This window comes from Saccostrea echinata, unplaced genomic scaffold, assembly GCF_033153115.1.
Source record: "Saccostrea echinata isolate AGI-Se365-2 ecotype Australia unplaced genomic scaffold, CSIRO_AGI_Sech_v1 ptg000016l, whole genome shotgun sequence".
Classification (NCBI taxonomy): Eukaryota; Metazoa; Mollusca; class Bivalvia; order Ostreida; family Ostreidae; genus Saccostrea; species Saccostrea echinata.
In genome coordinates this window covers 27,901,195-27,919,948 of record NW_026889765.1, presented here as the reverse complement: position 1 = coordinate 27,919,948, position 18,754 = coordinate 27,901,195, and the positions used below count along the sequence as shown (strand labels likewise).

Below are 18,754 nucleotides of genomic sequence, written 5' to 3'. Positions count from 1 at the left end.
CCCTATGTTGGAGAAATTCCTGAAAACCTGTTTGCTTTCCCTGATTTTTGTTTCCCCTTCAAAATAGTAAAGCCTATGGGTTCGCGGATGCAGCATACATTACGTGAAATTCGCACTCCCCCTCCCCCCATTTTCCACTCTTCTCGTGTAAACTCAATCAAGTCTATTTTTCAGGATTTTTTTTTTAAATTTCATCTTAAATCCTTATCGCTGACGACTGCCGCACATCTCTTTCACTTCGTTTTTAATGTCGCATTTCAATAAGAAAATAAAAATCCGTAACATCAAAGTCCATCGAAAAACTATCTGTATGGCCTGTGTATCTATAGTTAACTGAGATTTTAAGACCCCTGAAATAAATTCGGATCAATCTCCATTTACAACAAGGTTAAATCGTCCACCTTATCAATTAAGACTGACTTCGAGTCTGTTACGTCTACCCCGTTGTCAAAACTAATCTGACTAAATCTTACGTTGTCCGTGAAAATATATATATACTGCGGATGTATACTCCCCGTCGAGGCCTCATCTACAGAAAGAACAAACGAACTCTGGCGGAAGTTTGGATGCTGCACAGGTATGAAGTGGGCGGTGCTTTTTTTTTTTTTTTTGATTGATCGTGTCACAAATCATTTAGAGAACTCGTGCTACGCACTCGTCCACCCCAAATTTGTATCTACGATACACACACACACACACACACACACACACACACCCTCACACACACACACACACACACACACACATATATATATATATATATATATATATATATATATATATATATATATATATATATATATATATATATATATATGTAACGGAGCAGCAATTAACACAAGATGGTTTCAATGTGATGCTCTTCATTACAAGGATTATACTAGTATCATCTTGTGTTAATTGCTGCTCCGTTACAAATTTGGAGCCCAACTTTGGCCAAATTTCATATCAGGCAATAGCAAATTCTACAGGCTATTAGAAGATCATTGAGAGGTCAGACTAGCCAGATACCCATGAGATTAGGTCCAGATGCAACACTAAGCCAAGTCTTCGAAAAAATGGAAAGCATCCATGGAACTGTGGAAAACGGCGAATCATTATTAACTCAGTTCTACAGTGCTACTCAGAAACCCGATGAAAACACTACAACATGGGGATGCCGTCTTGAAGAGCTTTTAAGTAAAGCAGATGACAAAGGCAAAGTTCACCACCAAGATGCTGATGAGATGTTGAAGACCAAATTCTGGTCCGGATTACGACAAGATTTCAAAGATATATCGGGATATCTATATGATAAATGTGATACATTTGATGAATTGAGAAAAGAAATAAGACTTATTGAGAAAAAGCACCCTAAAGATAAGAAGAAATCATCTTCCAACATGAATATCACATCAACAGATTCAGTAACTTCATCAAATGAGATTTCAGAACTGAAAGCTATGATCCAGAAATTATCTACCAAGGTTGACTCACTCGAGAATCGGAAATACCCACAAAAGCAGACAAATCAATTTACTCAAAGGAGGATTGACCCACAACCATCTACTTGGTACAGCAGGGGAAGATCGAGAGCAAGACCACTCACTCAATCACAGGATGAGAGGTATGGGCAGACAATCATCTTAAAGCAATGATGAGCCTATATGCCGCAGGTGTGGGCAATCCGGACACTTAGCATATGGATGTCGAGTCAATCTAAGCAGAGAAAACCTAGCTGATTTAAACAAGAACAGGCCTGTGTTAGAGGGCAGACGCTAGGCCTGCATCATTTTAGCCCCCCTATCAATAAATCATTAACTTTAATAGGAGACGCAACAGAAGTAAATATCAACGTGGAGAATACTGCATGTAAAGCTCTCCTAGATACTGGGTCTACTGTGTCTATTGTAAGCGAATCTTTTTATCGCAGTAACTTAAACCATCTTATATTACATCCAGTTACCAATATACTTAATGTGGAGTGCGTAGATTGTCAATGTTTACATTATTCAGGATACATAGAAGGGAGCATTACTTCCCCGGCATACCTTCTCTTGAAGAGCCATGCCCATGTTTACTCCTTGTCGTCCCAGAGAATACATACAATAAGGAAGTACCAGTTCTTCTTGGCACAAACATTCTGCAGCATTTATTGAACAATCTGCAAGATAAATTTGGTAGTAGATGTCTGCAAGAACCAAAGTTACATACACCATGGTACCTGACTTTGAGATCCTTACTACTCAGAGAAAAGGAATTACAGAGGCATATGAGAGAATTTATTAAATTATTTAAGTTTGATATAAAATATATAAAATATATAATTCCGCGAATTCAACAAACCGCGATCGTGTCAGAGGAGAGAAAACGTGAAAATTACAACCCGTGAAATTAATCCCATATACAGTATTTTATGACCTAATTAATATGTAGCAATTATCTGATTTTATGATGACAATTGATTCTGCTGTTATATGTGATATCAAATTTTAGTTATTGTATTTATATTGTTTTGCAGAATCTGGTACTAGTATAATCGTTGTAATAATTAACATCACACTGATAACATATCATTATCTATCTTTAAAGCAAAGCTTAAAAGTTGGGGAGTAACTAATAAACCATGTAGGTACTTTAACTTTGGTAATAGAAAAGAGAATATCTTACATTGTCAGTTGCGAAACAATGCTAGCAATCTCAATGCACATTTAAAAAATCATTTTTTATCAGACGTACAATCATGTCAAAAATGTGGATTTTATACAGAGGATACTGAACATTACTTTATCAAATGTCCATCATATATTGTTCAAAGAAATTTACTGGTAAAAAAATTAAATGATATTGATGTTGTTTTTGAACTCGACACTCTGTTAAGAGGCAAAAGTCAATATTCCTATCAAACAAACTGTAAAATATTTTCATATGTACATGAATTTATAAAATCTACTAAGAGACTTAGTTGAGTACACTATAATATTAAATACTCTGTTGAATGTATATATATATATATTATTTTTACAATATTCATATGAAAGCTGGAACAGTATGTAAATAATTTGTATACAATTAGGGGGTTATCATCTTTTTTTATGATACTGATGAATAATACTTGATTATGAATCTTTATTTTCCATTATTAGCAAGTTTATTACCATGTTCAAGTATTATTATTCAATGTCTATGTCTTGACCTATTATACAAGGAGAGGGTGTGCATAGGCCTTGCCTGTTGCCCAATCCTTATTGAATTACTCAATAAAATATGTTTAAATTAAATTAACATCACACTGAAACCATCTTGTGTTAATTGCTGCTCCGTTACAAATATATATATATATATATATATATATATATATATATATATATATATATATATATATATATATATATATATATATATATATATATATATGCCCTTATATTGAAAATATGATTCACTCTTGATAAATTTAAATAAATGTTTAACTATAATAGCCACTCTTTCTATAGAAATATACTAGTAAGTCGTATCATTAATCATCGCCTGCTATCAAGCTATCAATTTATAGTCATTTTTTTCTTTCTCCACTCTCCATATGATTAATCATACATGTATGTATACATTTTTAGGTTACGAGACGTGTTACTCAGATAGTCAGTGTCCATATTTAAGCCACCATTGCTGCACTCGTACATTGTACTGCTGTCCAAGGAATACTGTTTGCACAGGCACCATCAAAAAAGCGGCATGTCATGGTAGTTTATGGTAAGGAGATTAGCTATAGAATGCTAGGATACTTGACATTTTTTTTTGGAAATAGAAAATACATGCAAAAATCTTATTTATCAAATCAAGAATACATTGGCAAAGGAATAAGGGTTACTTAGGGTCTTTTTGGCCTTGTGAATTTCTGAAAAATCTAAACTGCTCAGTTTTAGTTGAAAAAAAAACCCATTAAAATTTCATTTGGACCATTGATGTTTGCATATATATCTATAAAAATGACCGCAGTTTTCTCGCTAGTCCTTGTGTATGACGTCATAAATTGTGTCATTATCCTCAAATCCTGCAAATTTCTTTTATCCTCTTACTGCCAGAACTGTGTCAAAATTGTGCAGTTGATACGCCAGAACTTTCTTTTAAAAGTAACAGAATGATTCTTAATATTTTTTTTCAATGATAAGCAACATCCTAAAGATTAATTCTTGATTGTAATAATTTTATAACTAAGAAAATAACGAACACAATGACATTTCAATTTCTGAGTTATGACGTCAGTTCCTTTGCTAATTTTACGTCACAGTCGTAAAAAATCCGTGTAATATGGCAAAGTTAAAAATTATAATGTAAAAGAATATGAAAAATAAGAAATGTTTTTAATGTAATTAATTAACTGAAAATGATTTTTTTTTGGCTTTTTTGACCATTAGCCGTTTAAAATTACGACTTGTAAATGTCTCATTTAAAGGAGAGAAGGTAGCAAAATTAAAAAAAAAAGTATTCTAATTATATAGTCAGCACTTTTTTAAGGAAACGCTGCTTCCTTTTGCTAGGAAAACGTTATCTAAATAAGTCCCAATCTTCGCCTATAAAAAAAGTAAATGCATGTATTCTGTATAATCTAAATGATTTGGGATACAAAAATATTAAGATAACTCTTACGTTACCATGCATTTAAAAAAAAACGTTTAAAACGATAATAACCAGAGATCAAAGACCAAAAAAGAGAAACTGGTTGAATTATATATATTCTCATTTTTTGCTGAGAGACGAATTCAAGCAAAGACATTTTATTATTTCAAGTACAGAAAAACAGGAAAATGTCATAAATGTGACAAATAATTTCAAATAAAATGTTAATTACGAAAATAGATTTTGCCAAATAGGGGGAGGGGGCTAGCAAACGACGCGCACGTGTTTAAAAATGTTAGGGGGGGGGGGGGGAGGAGTTGAAATGTTACAATATGTAACATAAAAAAAATCTTTTAACTCTTCTCTATGTTTCTTTCGGTTTGTGCATAAAAATAAATTCGAAGTTTGAATTTACCTGAATATATTTAAGGAAGTCCTAAACGCTAAAGAAAAATGTTTTTGAACATTCAGTCACTGGTAAAATTGTTTCATATAAAGGTGTTCATATATGGAGTTTATCAAGTTCATGGCCGTAGGAACCGGGGGAAGGGCATGGGGGCCGTAACCACCCCACCCCAATAATTTTACCGATACATAGTAAATTGTGGAAAACATATCTGGTACACAATAAAAACACAGCTGCTTTATGCTTGTACCTCTTCAATAATAACGTGAATAACATTTTTTTTTAACTTGTCAAGGAATTTCTTTTGATATAGTACTCCCCCCAGCTGAAAATACTTGGTTGCCCCCCCCCCCTCCCCTTCCCTCCAAAAAATGAAATGCAACATATGTCATAAAATTCAACCAAAAATTTTAAGGATTTAAAATTCAGATACCGGTATATATGTCCTATATAATGCCATGATATGAAAATAGATTCAGTTTCTCAGGTGGTATATGATGGGCCTAATACTACAAATTGAAAAGAACTTTTGTTTGAAATTTTACATAATTGTAAAATCTTTCTAATTTCATTATTCTGTTCAAAATAGCTTGCAGATTTTAAGCAGGGTAAATTGAAATCCCTAGCAAATTCTAAAGTATCGGGAACATATGGAATTAAAGAAACACACATCTTACGCGTATTTGCAGAACACAATAGTTCCTTAATTAATCACTTTGTTAAATATTACAGGCATATAAATTTCGATATTATAAAACTGTTATAAATATAAATACCATTTTCAACAAATTATTTTAATGTAAAGAGGAAATGTAAATTATTCCCAAAATACATTTTTTTTCTTATAGTCGTATTAGTTATTTGGTAAACCAGACCTATGATACCTGTACATATAAGCGTACTTTAGTTGTACAGAAAAAAATTAGAAACTGTAGCAGATCATAGTATTATCCAATCGATGAAAGTCACTAAAAAAAGCGTAATGTATTCCAACCGAGGTACCGTTATACATGTATAACTTTGGGTAGCTATTAAATCTAATCATTATACAAGTAATAGTTTTTCATAAAGCTTGCCTGACTAATTAATCAATATCTATGGAACGTATAAGCAAGAGAGGTGCTAAACGTTTCCGTCATCAAGGAGCGACATAGTTGCGATACTTCATTACACAAGATGTACAATTGACTTTCTCAAATATCATAACCAAATACTACAGATTAACGAATATCTAAGACATGCCACTATTTGGTCATTTATTAGTTAGCCCACGGGCTGACTATAGTTACGTTGGGATGAAACTGTAAGTGCTTCAATGCTGCTCTAGAACTCAAAGTAAATGGACTGTACACTTTATAGCTAGAGCAAAACAAGATACTAATAATCCCCCCCCCCCCGAACAAAACTCACACGATGATGGTCTTACCATATACATGTACGTGTATTATAAATGCGTTAAAAATACATCTTAATGTACAGTTTTAAAATTGTTTAGTTTTTTTTCCCAATCGATTCCAGGACCTTTCTCATAATTATAATAACGTGCTTTTTTATGAAAGGAAAACTAGTACAGATCATGATGTCTTCTTCATTTTGCCGAGTCTTTACTTAGAACCTTACGGGAGTGAAGCCTATTCCTCTACGGGTACTGATCTACATTCTTGTCACTGTATTAAAAGGAAACCCTAAGGCTTGCTATCACAAAGCATGAAATAATACGCTACTGGCTGACTTTCTAAGCTTTTTTAAAAACCTAACCTTGTAACGTACATTACAATTAAATGTAATATTGAAAGAAAATGTGAAAAACAGACTGAATCAAGAAGGGATGTCTCATTTACTAGGTCGAGGGCGTTTGTTTATGGTTGGACTAGTCCACTTATGGGATAAAAGTAAGAATAATCAGCAAATCCATTACTTTAGTGTTGCCTACCCATATACAATTTGTTCTTTTTAAAGAAACGAGGTAAAATTTACTGTTAATTAAAATCTGAAGCTTAAGAATCAGGTTAAAAGAATAAACTATATATTTCCATAGAAGTTATCACACCCATTCAATAGAACAATCCAAGAAAAAGGGCGCGAAGATAATTTACATGTGACATTTGGCACGAAATGATTGTGTCACCCCTTTCGTAGAAGACAAATGTACTGATCCAGTAGTTTAGAAACGCAGAAAAAATGTTACACGGACATGTCCGTACAAAGAATCGCAAAGAATAAACATGTGCATGCAAAAAAACTGAAGGAATTAAACACATCATTATTTTGCATCAGTAATATGATTCTTTCTTCTGCAAACTATATTTGCTTAAATGCAAGTAACAAATTCCGATGTAAATATGTAAATCAGCTTCCACGAAATCCAGTTCATTAAGAATGATCGCTTTGTTTCGGACCATGAAAAAATGAATCCTTATACTGCCTGACGCACGTTGCGTCAAGCAATTATATTCACTTATATATATAAGCGGGGAGACTAACTTCCACCCAAAAAAAATTGTGGCCCTTTTCACAAAAAGACAAAAAAAAAAAAAAAAAAAAAAAAAAAAAAAAATTCCAAATCTCCAACAAGCAACTGAGTTGTAGTATGTCGCAAAACTATTACATTAGATTACATTGTAAATAATATTTTAATTTTAATTTTTTTAAATTTTAATATTTTAAAAAAATAAATATCTTTATTCAACAAAGAATTACAAAGTTGTCAGATTTTCATCTTAGTCGTAAGATTTTTTGTGAAAAGGGCCACTGACTAGCAAAAAAAAAAAAAAAGGGGGGGGGGAGGGAGAACTTCCCAAAATTATCTGACAAGCAAAAGAACCAATTTACTGTAGCAAAATACTATACTCAAAAAAAGTGGGGCGTTCTACGGGCCTGATAATTTAATCTACTTTCACTAAGTGTAAAACAAAGATGATTTCCCCTCAAAAATGCCTTCAAATTGTACAAGTATCTACCAATAGTACAGTACGTGACTGTAAGCTTCTATGTGCGTTATTAGCAATTTGCACTCGATCTTTCTCGTTCTCTTATTGATTGAAATGTTGATATTAGGGTCGGTGGATAATTACTAAAATTTTCAAGAGTACAGCTAAAGTACTGAGAACATGAATAATGTTATAGATGTTTATTTCAGTGGCGTAGCTAGGTAAAATTAATGTGGATGCTTTTCTGAATTAACATAAGGGGTCTGGGGCAGCATTAAATCCTTCCCCCAGCGGGTCGGGGGTTGGACAGAAATTGAAATTTAGGAGTGTTAGATTGAGTCTCGGAATGTGCACGATGAGGATAATGCAAAAGAATTTATCTTTGAATACTGAAACAAATTTATTAAAATACGTTGAACTTATCTCTTCTAAGAATTTTGTATTTTTCTTCCGTTTTCTTTTCTTTTTCTTTCTTTCTTTCCTTTTTTTCTTTAAGTAATCTGGATGCTTTGACATGCAAGCATATATAGTAGCTATGCCACTTTAACTTCTAAAACCCCGTAAATATTTTAATCCCTCTACATTCTTTCGAGTATTTTGTCTCGTTAGTTCTATGAAAGTGACAGAGGTATAGATACATAAAGTACGAACGCTTTCAGTTGCTCAGAAACATATCAGAATTTCGGAAATCAAAAGTGTTTCTCAGGAACGGATCCATCAATATGTAACAATATAGTTGGTGCGGGCGAATTTTTTTTTCTTTTTGTGACATCCGTCCTCATTGGGTTTACAAATGTACAGCATAAATTAAGGAAGTATACCTGTTGATCTGTAGATACATGTTAAACAAAAGAAATAATTATTATATCTTGAAGATGCACGTATTTCAAAACATAAACTATTTTCCTTCTTTTAAAAAAGGTGATGATAGGTCCCATGATCCACTTGTACTGATTTGATTTTCTAAAATCCCCATTTCATTTTTTTCTTTGCTTCCGACGCAAGGATTTAGAGAAGAAATGTTTAATTACTAAGTAGCCAAAAACATTTTTGATCTATTTCTGATCAGCTAAATATTCATAATATAATTTATATATCTTATCTAATCTGTATACATTCTGGCTTCAAGATCATTAGGCAATCCTAGACTTAAATTAAAATTTCAGTCATTCATGAAACGGATATTTATTATAAGCTGACCTTTGAAAACTTAAAATCTAAGGAGATGGGGGTTGGGTTGGGGATCGAGCGATGGTGATTTTTTCGAGTCAGATTATTTATTTTAATACCCTTATAGGACTGATTGAATATTTATTTCAACGAGACACATTTTTACAATTTTATTTTTATTTCCTTTCGTCACCTGGAAAACTTTCCTTCCCAGTAGAGAAAAGATTATTTATTTGCAAATTTTTCAAGGACACGCAGAATGTTTCATTCCAAAATCTGACAGCCACCCCCCCCCCGCCCCCCCCCCCCCCCCCCGAATCCACATCGTACAGCAATTCCACAAGGAACAGGATGTATACAAATGCAGATCATGTAGCACAATCCCATTCATCAAAATTCATGCTATTAAAAGACATAACACTGTATTCATTTTCTCCGAATCAACGAAAGCTTTTGGTCTCAGCCGTAAATTCTTGTCTAAAAAGGGCCCTTTTTAGATAAGAAAAGAACTTACGACTAAGACTTAAAGCTTTCGTTGATTGTAAAATTCTGCAAAAGTAATGATTCTGTTCAAAGTTGATAGAATACAAATATCTTACTACATTCCTTTTAGAAATAATAAAACCATTTTAATTTAATGTTAATTAGAAATTTATCAGCAGAATTTTTTGTAAAACGGGCCTCTGGTCTCTGCTGAGTTCGGCCAAAGCGACTCACTTACATCAGCTGTTTGTCACGTGACAGGTTTATATCTAAAAAAAAAATGTATGTACTGCTTCAGAGATCGTAAATTAAGTTCAACAATATACGGGTATTTTTTCGCAATAAAATCTATACCGTTTTTTGGAGACAAATTCCTTAACATGAATAGTGCTGTAAAATTTAGCCTTCCTTCTATAAACTCCCGACACTGATGTAATACGCATTGCGATAATGTTAAATAACGGAATAAATCAACAGCGCACAACAAGCTCCTAGCACTTTTCAAAATAGTAGGGATAATACTACACGTGTTTACAAACTCAGAATTTACAGTGAATTGGATATCGTTGAACTTTTGATATTTTCGAGGGACTGATCCTGTCATTCTAGCACGTTACTGTCAGTGTGCTCCCTACAGCTTTATATAAAGTCTACGCATTTTCAATTTAATTTGATAAAATATGGATAAATATATTTAAGAATATATGTTCCTTTTTCTATTCGATCACGCTTGTTTCGTATTAATTTTTATATTTACAAGATACGATAATAACTTGATCCACGCCTCAAGTATAGAGAAGCTGCATGTCAAACTGAGAAATAGAACAGAATAGAATAAACAAAATAGAATATTTATTCAACCAATTCGGGCCCGCAGGGGAGCATAAAGGTCAACAATGCCCGAAATCATAGTTATAAATGACAATACATGTATTTACATTTGCAAATATTTTTCTTAGATAACCCTATTGAAGAGAAAATATGTTCAATTCTCTATGAATATTAGGTCAGAGGGCATTGAGTGACCGAATCACACAGCGAGATTATACCTAGCCTACATATTTCATTATAATTCCTGAACTGGACTGCTGAACATCAATGTAAATATTCAAATGTTGGAGCGAGGCGAACTATCTTCTAAGTCATTGCGCTGCACAACATAGGAATACGGCGGGTCGTTCTATTCGAAATATTTGTCTCAAATGTAAATATAAGTAATAAACAACATTGATAAAAGTTCACTGGGAAATGAACTTGGTTGGTACGTGATCAAATCTACTGAGAAGGCCTTCGGGCTTCACAGGATTTGATCACGTGACCAACCAAGTTTATTTCCCAGAGAACTTTTTAACATTGTTGTTTATTTCTTAAATAAACAGAACAAAACAAACAATTGTATAATGACGTCATCTCAGTAAGTACAGTGAGATCAAGCTAGCTTTCATTCTACATTCGCTAAGTGTTATTATGGCAAGACAAGTTGCACATCCATTACAGTATTTATGAGAAACGGAAGTCTAATAAGTGTTTATTAAAAGAGAGATTATAGTATTTTATTTCGTTAAGGGGGGTGGGGTAGATTTCAACTTCTTTTAGTACCAAATTTTTTACTCAGACACTGCATTCCCCTTATATTACCCTTATTTGACAATACTGCAACCAAAAGTGGGGGGGGGGGGGGCGCAACCGGACTTTCAATGAACATTTCCTATAGAAAAACTTGTGTCTGAAAAAAGGGGGGCAGGCAATATTTAACCCCATGTGGTAGTTTCTTGCATCCAGTTAGAGATTGTATGGTAGTGAAAATTGAAAGTCAAACTTTTTCAAACTTAATGGCATGTTGCCATGGTAACCATAGCAAGAAATTTTGCCTGATTCGATATTATGGTATGACTTGGTAAGACTTTCATCATAGAGAGTTTAAAGAAATTTTGAGACCTTTACTCAGGTAAAGGTAGATATGCATGATAATATCTTATTATCTTTTATTAGGACAATAGTTGGTTCTGCCGTCGGTGGAGTGGTCTTTTTTATGAGCTGTATCGTATGCTGTTTGTGTAGCAGTAAGTATCAATGTTCGTTTTTGTGCTTCATTTTTAATTATGGTCGTCTGAAATTCTAGCCAGCAAGATAATAAAAAAGACAAATCTGGAAAATGGCCAAAAGAAACAATACATATACATTCAGTGTCTATGTTCAGCAAGATACTGCTATGTTGTGATGGTACATAAATTAAAATTTAAAGAACATGTACCAAAACGATATTTCTTTAATTTTTCATTTTCATGTTCTAAAATGACCTGAAAAGCCTATACTAGTAATCTTTTGTCTGAAAAGTATAGTCTGTGGAAAAAACGAACCCTTCTTTGACATTTTACTTTTTGAAATGTACTGAAAGGAAAAAGAAAGGCAGAGTAACATAATATGCGAAAATGTTTTGACTGAATAACTGAAAATTATGAAAACTAGTCAGAGGGATATCTCGGTTACTGTGGATTAAAATCAGTGTTCAGATCTACTCAACCATGAAATTTATAACGTCACATAAGGAAAGTGATAAAAAGCCGAAAACACGTGCATATCGATAACGATATGTTTTTCAACCCATTTCGTAGCACCATTTGCTGCACTTAAGTTATACACATCGTTTTTCGATATTTATAATCGATTTGCATTTCTTGAAATCAAAGTACGGTTGACGGAAGTACATGTACCATGGGGTCTGGCTATTGCATTGCCTAAGTAAGGACAAACACAACGACAGGTTCCTGTGCAGTTTGTTGTGAATTTTTCTATAATAGAACATCTTACCCGTCCTCAGAGAGGGCGTAGACAGGTTTCCAACCAACCGTGACGATGACGTTGACGCGTAACAGTACTACGTCAAGATCGGGCTATTCATCCTTCCACCTGAATAATCACCATCACATTACCCTGGACTGCTATTAATACAGCAGGGTTTACTTTACTGCGTTTCTTTTTCCTTTCAGTATATTATATGCACGAAATGCAAAAAGAAAACAAAAGAAATGAAAAAGGAAGCAGATTGCCCTAGCCTGATGCTAAGTTTTATCCTACTTGTATAGATTGCCGAAGGCGCCAGATGCCGCCTCCAGCAGTTGTTTACAGACAACAACAGCAAGTACTTGCAATCGGACAACAAACATATGGACAACCTCAAGATTATGGACAACCTCAGGCTTACGGACAACCTCCAGCTTACGGGCAAATTTACAGACAGCCTCCAGCTTACGTGCAAATTTACGGACAACCTCAGACAGATGGACAAGGTTGCAGTACACCGGGTGCATTGCCATAAGATACGACAGATAACAAAGTAAAGTTGTAGGCGATGGAAGAAAAAAATGATATTGTCATCTATATTGTCCCTGTAATTGTGATACGTATCAGTGAAGTTGTACACGAACAAATAAATACATTCCTTCCCATCAAACAGCGTGGGGCCCATTCACTTTTTATAGTAGACATCTTTGAAAATCTTCTTCTCGAGAACAGCAAAGCCATGATTAGTCATATTATTATAGAAATATCCTCAGGTATTGTTGATTCAAGTTTGTTCCAATCATGACCCCTGGGTTTAGGGCAGAACCACAACAGGGGCTCAAGGTTTACTTTATGAATATATGGGAAATATCCTTAAAATTTTCTCAAGAACAGCTAAGCCATTATTGGTCAAGTTTGTTCAAATCATGACCCAGTGCAGACAAAACGGGGGGGGGGGGGGGGCAAAGTTTTACGTAGGAATATATAGGAATTATCGTTGAAAAATTCTTCTCAAAAACAGCCTAGCCATAATTAGTCATATAAATATAGAAATATCCTCAAGTGATGTAGATTCAAGTTTGTTCAAATCATGACCCCCAGGGGTAGGGCGAGGCCACAATAGTGGGTCAGAGTTTTACATAGGAATATATAGGGGTAATGGTTAAGGGACATTTGCGTAAAACGCACTGAAGACTTCAAATAGTGGAATGCCCTGTTAACTCTTGGAATGGACTAGCCAAAGGGTTTATAAGGCAAAGCTTTGGGAAATCAGGTACTTAGTAGCTAGTAGAAGTTGGTCGTTAAATCAGCAATAAAGAAGAGAAGGGCAAGAGCAAAATAAAAGTATGAAAGTTATAAGCACCAGTGGCAAGTATCCTTGGGAATCGATGTTAAGTTCTGGGTGTAGTTAATCTAAAGAAGATTGGGACATCCGGTTCTTATCTATAAACACGAACGTAGGAAAGAAATATAGTACAAGAGTACATTTACCCAGTCCCCGTCTCTAGATAAAAGAAAAAAATTAGTACTGTGTGATAAACCCTTAGACAAAGCAATCTTAATAATCATTCCAATGATTAAATCAGAAAGAGTAAAATGAAAACCTGTAGAACCTGATCATACATGTAACATAGGAAATATCTTTAAAAATCTTCTTCTCAAGAAGAATTAAAGCATTATTAGTCATATTTATATAGAAGCTACCTTAGGTATTGTAGAATCAAGTTTGTTCAAATTATATTATGACCCCTAAGGGGTTGGGGGGGGGGCACAACAGAGGGGTCAAAGTTTTACATAAGAATAAATAGGAATCATCTTGAAAAAATCTTCTAATCAAGAACAGCAAAGCAATGATTAGTCATATTATCATTGAAGCATCCTCAGATAGTGTGGATTCAGATTTGTTCAAATTTAGGATGGGTAAGGTGGGGTCATTATGAGCGATCAGAGTTTTACATAGGGATACATAGGGAAGACATCTTATAATTTTTTCTGTTTAAGAGCAACAAAGCCTTGATTAGTAATACTGATATGGAAGCATCCTGAGGTGTGGAAATTTAAGTTTGCCCCTCCCCCATAAACATTTCAATACTGAACTACGCATGTGAGTTAAGGCTAGGTGTAGGCGTTTCTATGTAAATGAGCTAATAAAACGCATAAGAGGTATATTTATTACTCAGAGAAAGTTTTGATTTATTTTCTTATGCATACTTAGTACCCACGATATGTTATAGCCAGTACACATTATGACGTCATATTATGACGTCACTGATCTAACCTACTGAGGTAATAAATCACATCAACAAAACAGCTTCGGCGCAAGGGATTACCCTATTTATTTTTATATAAAAATACTAAGAAGTATATTCTATTGATTAATAAAACTGCTGCACAAATCCTTGGCATTTTCTCATTTGATCGGAATTTGAAGAAACTTATACCGGACGGTACATTTTTACCCTTATTCAACTAAAAACTTTACGAATAGAAATTGTACAACTGAGCTGTTGATATTTGTTCAGCAATACCAGCAAACTTTGGAATATATTGCTTCTAATACACCTTGATTCAGTTAAATAAAATAGAGCATGCCCTTGCGCCGAAGCATTTTTGTTGATGTCCATTATAATCTTGTGTAGTAAAGAACAATGACGTTATAATATGACGTCATAATGTGTACTGGCTATCTCATGTCGTGGGTACCAAGTATGTATTTGACAATAAGTTTTAACTTTCTCTGTATAATAGATATAGTCCTTAGGCAATTTAATTAGTTTATTTGCATAGAAATGCCAAAACTTAGCCTTAACTCACCTGCGCACTGATTTTTGCTTTTTTCCTAGCAAATGTACTCATTTGAGCCATGTGACCATGGGCTTCTTGTACTTATTTCTGTTCAAAACAGTGAGTAAAAATTCATATGGTCATTTATTGCACGAATAAATGTATAAATGTATTGTACATGTAGATCATTGACTATTTCATAAAATGAAATTACATTTCTCCGTTCTTTTTTTTTTGGACGTTTTAAGACAATATTTTGAAATTTGTTTGTCACTGTGTTGGCTTGCAACCTGTTGAAGTTTAGGATCGCTGTGGATGAAAAGAATGACATTTTCAAGACAATTTTCTAAATATTCACCATATATTTAAAATGAACGCAAGTAGTATTAGGGGTCTGGATGAATGAGTCAACTGAGTGCATTTTTGACCCCCCCCCCCCATACACCCAGATCCTTGATAGGTGGGTCAACTGAGTGCATTTGAGGAGGATAAATGGGTTAACCAAGTACACCCCGGATAGGTGGGTCAATCAAGTACACCCCCTGAGTAAAAAAGAAGACGTTAGATCTACGATTGTACATCTATACCCCTCAATACACAGTCAAACTTAGCAGCGGTTAAAATCTTTTATTGTTACGTCATGTCATTCACAGCCTGTCTAGCTATTTTCTGAAAGAAAACAATAACGCTGCAAAAGTTTTAAAAATAATTTATTCAAAGCAAATTACATGATTACTTTTTCTTCTGTAGTTTCAGTGTCTGCTTCTTATTCTCAGTGCTAGGGGGTTTTCTTTTGTTGTAGTTGGCCCCCACAGTGGTTGGAATCAGATTTTATCCCGTTCTTTCATCTTGTTTTTCCCTGGTCTGCCTCCATTCTATCCGTTTTCTTACCTACATTACGAATTTCATCAGTCATATCTTCTCTAAACACACGTATATCATCAGTCATCTAAACACATGGATACCATTATGAAGTCCATCCATTATGGTGGCCATTTCATCTTAGATATCACATATCGAACTTCTTTCGTTTACACCAATAAGATTCTGTGTCTCTGGTAAGACATGTCTTGCATTCTCAGGTGTATTCTTGGAATTTTCCTCTGCCATCATAACGTCTGTCTAGTTCCAAGTGCGACTAAAGACTGATCCTACACTCCCACCTCTGGTTTATACACTTTTTGTTCTGTAGGGTCGTGTGCAAATATCTTTTGCTTACGTTTGTACGCCTTGTATTCGTCTTAATACACAGTCTTGGGAGGTATGCATTGTGACGTGATACACTGTATAAATACTGCATATCTCCGACTTTGACCTCATTCTGTTGTCAGTTTTTTCTCATGTCAACATGAATTTTGAAAGTGCTATGTAAAAAACTGTTACATGCACATCACCTTATGACATGGAGAAGACGAGAGAAAGAGTTAGAAACAATTTTTTATCGACAGAGAAAAAGACAAATAGCTCTCAGGGAAAAAATGCAAGATAAATAGAAAGATTAGAGAGAGAGAAAGTCAACCAAGACAACATCTACAGGGTTTACGGAATGTACCTGATGTACCTGAAGAAGAACCATCTCCTTCTTCATCACCACCCAATCCCCCCCCCTCCAAGAAGCTAATGGCCATTTCCCAGTATTATCAAGTCAGACTGAATCAGGCCCGGCATTCAAGAAAATTCAAAGCTGAAGAAGTTGTCTACAGTGTCGATTTTAAGGAATTTCCAGACGAGGAAAATAAAGGATTTGTTCTGCGATTATTTAGAGACATGCTGCAAACTGTCAAATATCATATGCAGTGCTATCCTAACAATTGTATATTATGAACATTTGACACCTTCTTCTGGATTCCGACATTTGGTACGAGTTTATTCACTGTAAACATTATAACAAGGACGTCATTTTAAATGAAATTGAAGCCGTGCAACAATCTAAAAAAGATTTAAAACTGAGAGACGGCTTTTTGGAATTCGACATGATTCATGTCAAGTATTCAGAGGGGAGTGGTAGACAGAATACCAAGCGCACCTGATGGTCAATAAGGGGAATTCAAAGAAAGGGGAAAAAATCCATCGTTCAGATCGATAATCCTTGGGATAAATTTTGTTTAGCTAGGAAAATAGTAGTCACCCGGTTACACAGTCAAAAAACCGGAAAATCCAAAGATTTTACCCCAGTGGAAAAAATTATGGCTACCTATGCAGAAGGGAGATTCTCAATCATTATACCAGAAGAACAAAGCCCTAGCTCTCATTGAATAAGCCGGCTTTGATATTGATTGATTGATTGTATATTGTTTTTACGTCCCATTCGAGAATTTTTCACTCATATAGAGACGTCACCATATACCGGTGAAGGGCTTCAAATTTTGACCTTTACTCGGCACTCAGGGCCATTGAGCAGTGAGGGATCTTTATCGTGCCAACGCCTGCCGTGACACGGGGCCTCGGTTTTTAAGGTCTCATCCGAAAGACCCGCAACTTTCACTTCAAAGTGCCGAGCGCATGGCGAAGGAACAGTTGCTACCTATTTTTTATCGACTTAGGTCTGTCGCGGCCGAGATTCGAACTCACGACCTCCCGATCACGAAGCGAGCGCTCTACCGACTGAGCTACCGTGACAGTGGCTTTGATATTCATCAGTCTTGTGGACCCAAAGAATGGGGGAATTACAACAGGTGTTAGCCCCCGCTATTAACTGAAAATACTTCAGTTTAAGTCGACTTCCTCTAAACTCGGCATAGAGCCCATGTACAAAGGCTACGGAGACCTTAGATGGGGTAAAGATGCCCATGAATTATACGCATGAAAATATTTAGATAAAATGAATACAATTTCAATATTTTTCTAATGGCATTAGTTTTGATAAATGTGAATTGTGGTGTTTGCACTTGTATATTTCGGGTCTCTTCTGAGTTCGGCAAAGCGACATCGCTTACATCAGCTGTTTGTCCGTCCCGCGACAGGTTTAAAATTAGAACATACTTGTATATGTACTTCTACAATGATCGTAAAAGTTCAACTAAATATAAAGTCTAAACATTATCAATTTAGATTGACAATAAAATGTGGATTAATATATTTCAAAATATATCTTTTCTTGGTCCGATTTCGTATTTATTTCTATTTTTACAAACTACGATAATAGTTTGATCCACGCCTCAAGTACAGAAAAACTACGTGTCAAACTAAGAAATGACGTCATCTCAGTAAGTACAGCGAGATCAAGTTGGCTTTCATTCTACATTCGCTAAGTGCTATTATGGCAAGATAAGTTGCACATACATTTATCTTTACAATATTTATGAGAAACGAAGGTATTTGAGTGTGTTTAAAAAAGAACATATAGTATTTATTTATCAAGATTCATTTGTATTGATTTAACGTGACGTCATAATAGGTTTTTCGAACCTCCGCATGGGCTGGCGTATATATGGGAGTCCTTAACCTAGCTGCGACAGAACTTGTTTTAACATTTTGTTAGAAGAGAATCATTACTATGCTCTTTTGTCCATGCCGGGTGTGACGGGAACCCATATTACTGTGATCATTGCGATGTGGGGAACAGGAACATCACAGATCATCGTACTATATGTCCTTACCG

At 34.7% G+C, this 18,754-nt stretch overlaps 1 non-coding gene across 1 annotated transcript; it reads right to left on the bottom strand.

Annotated features, from left to right (window-relative positions):
- Positions 1-17,699: 17,699 nt before the first annotated feature.
- Positions 17,700-17,772, bottom strand: Trnat-cgu (transfer RNA threonine (anticodon CGU)). Its single transcript has one exon. It is a non-coding gene; the product is annotated as a tRNA-Thr (tRNA).
- Positions 17,773-18,754: the final 982 nt, after the last annotated feature.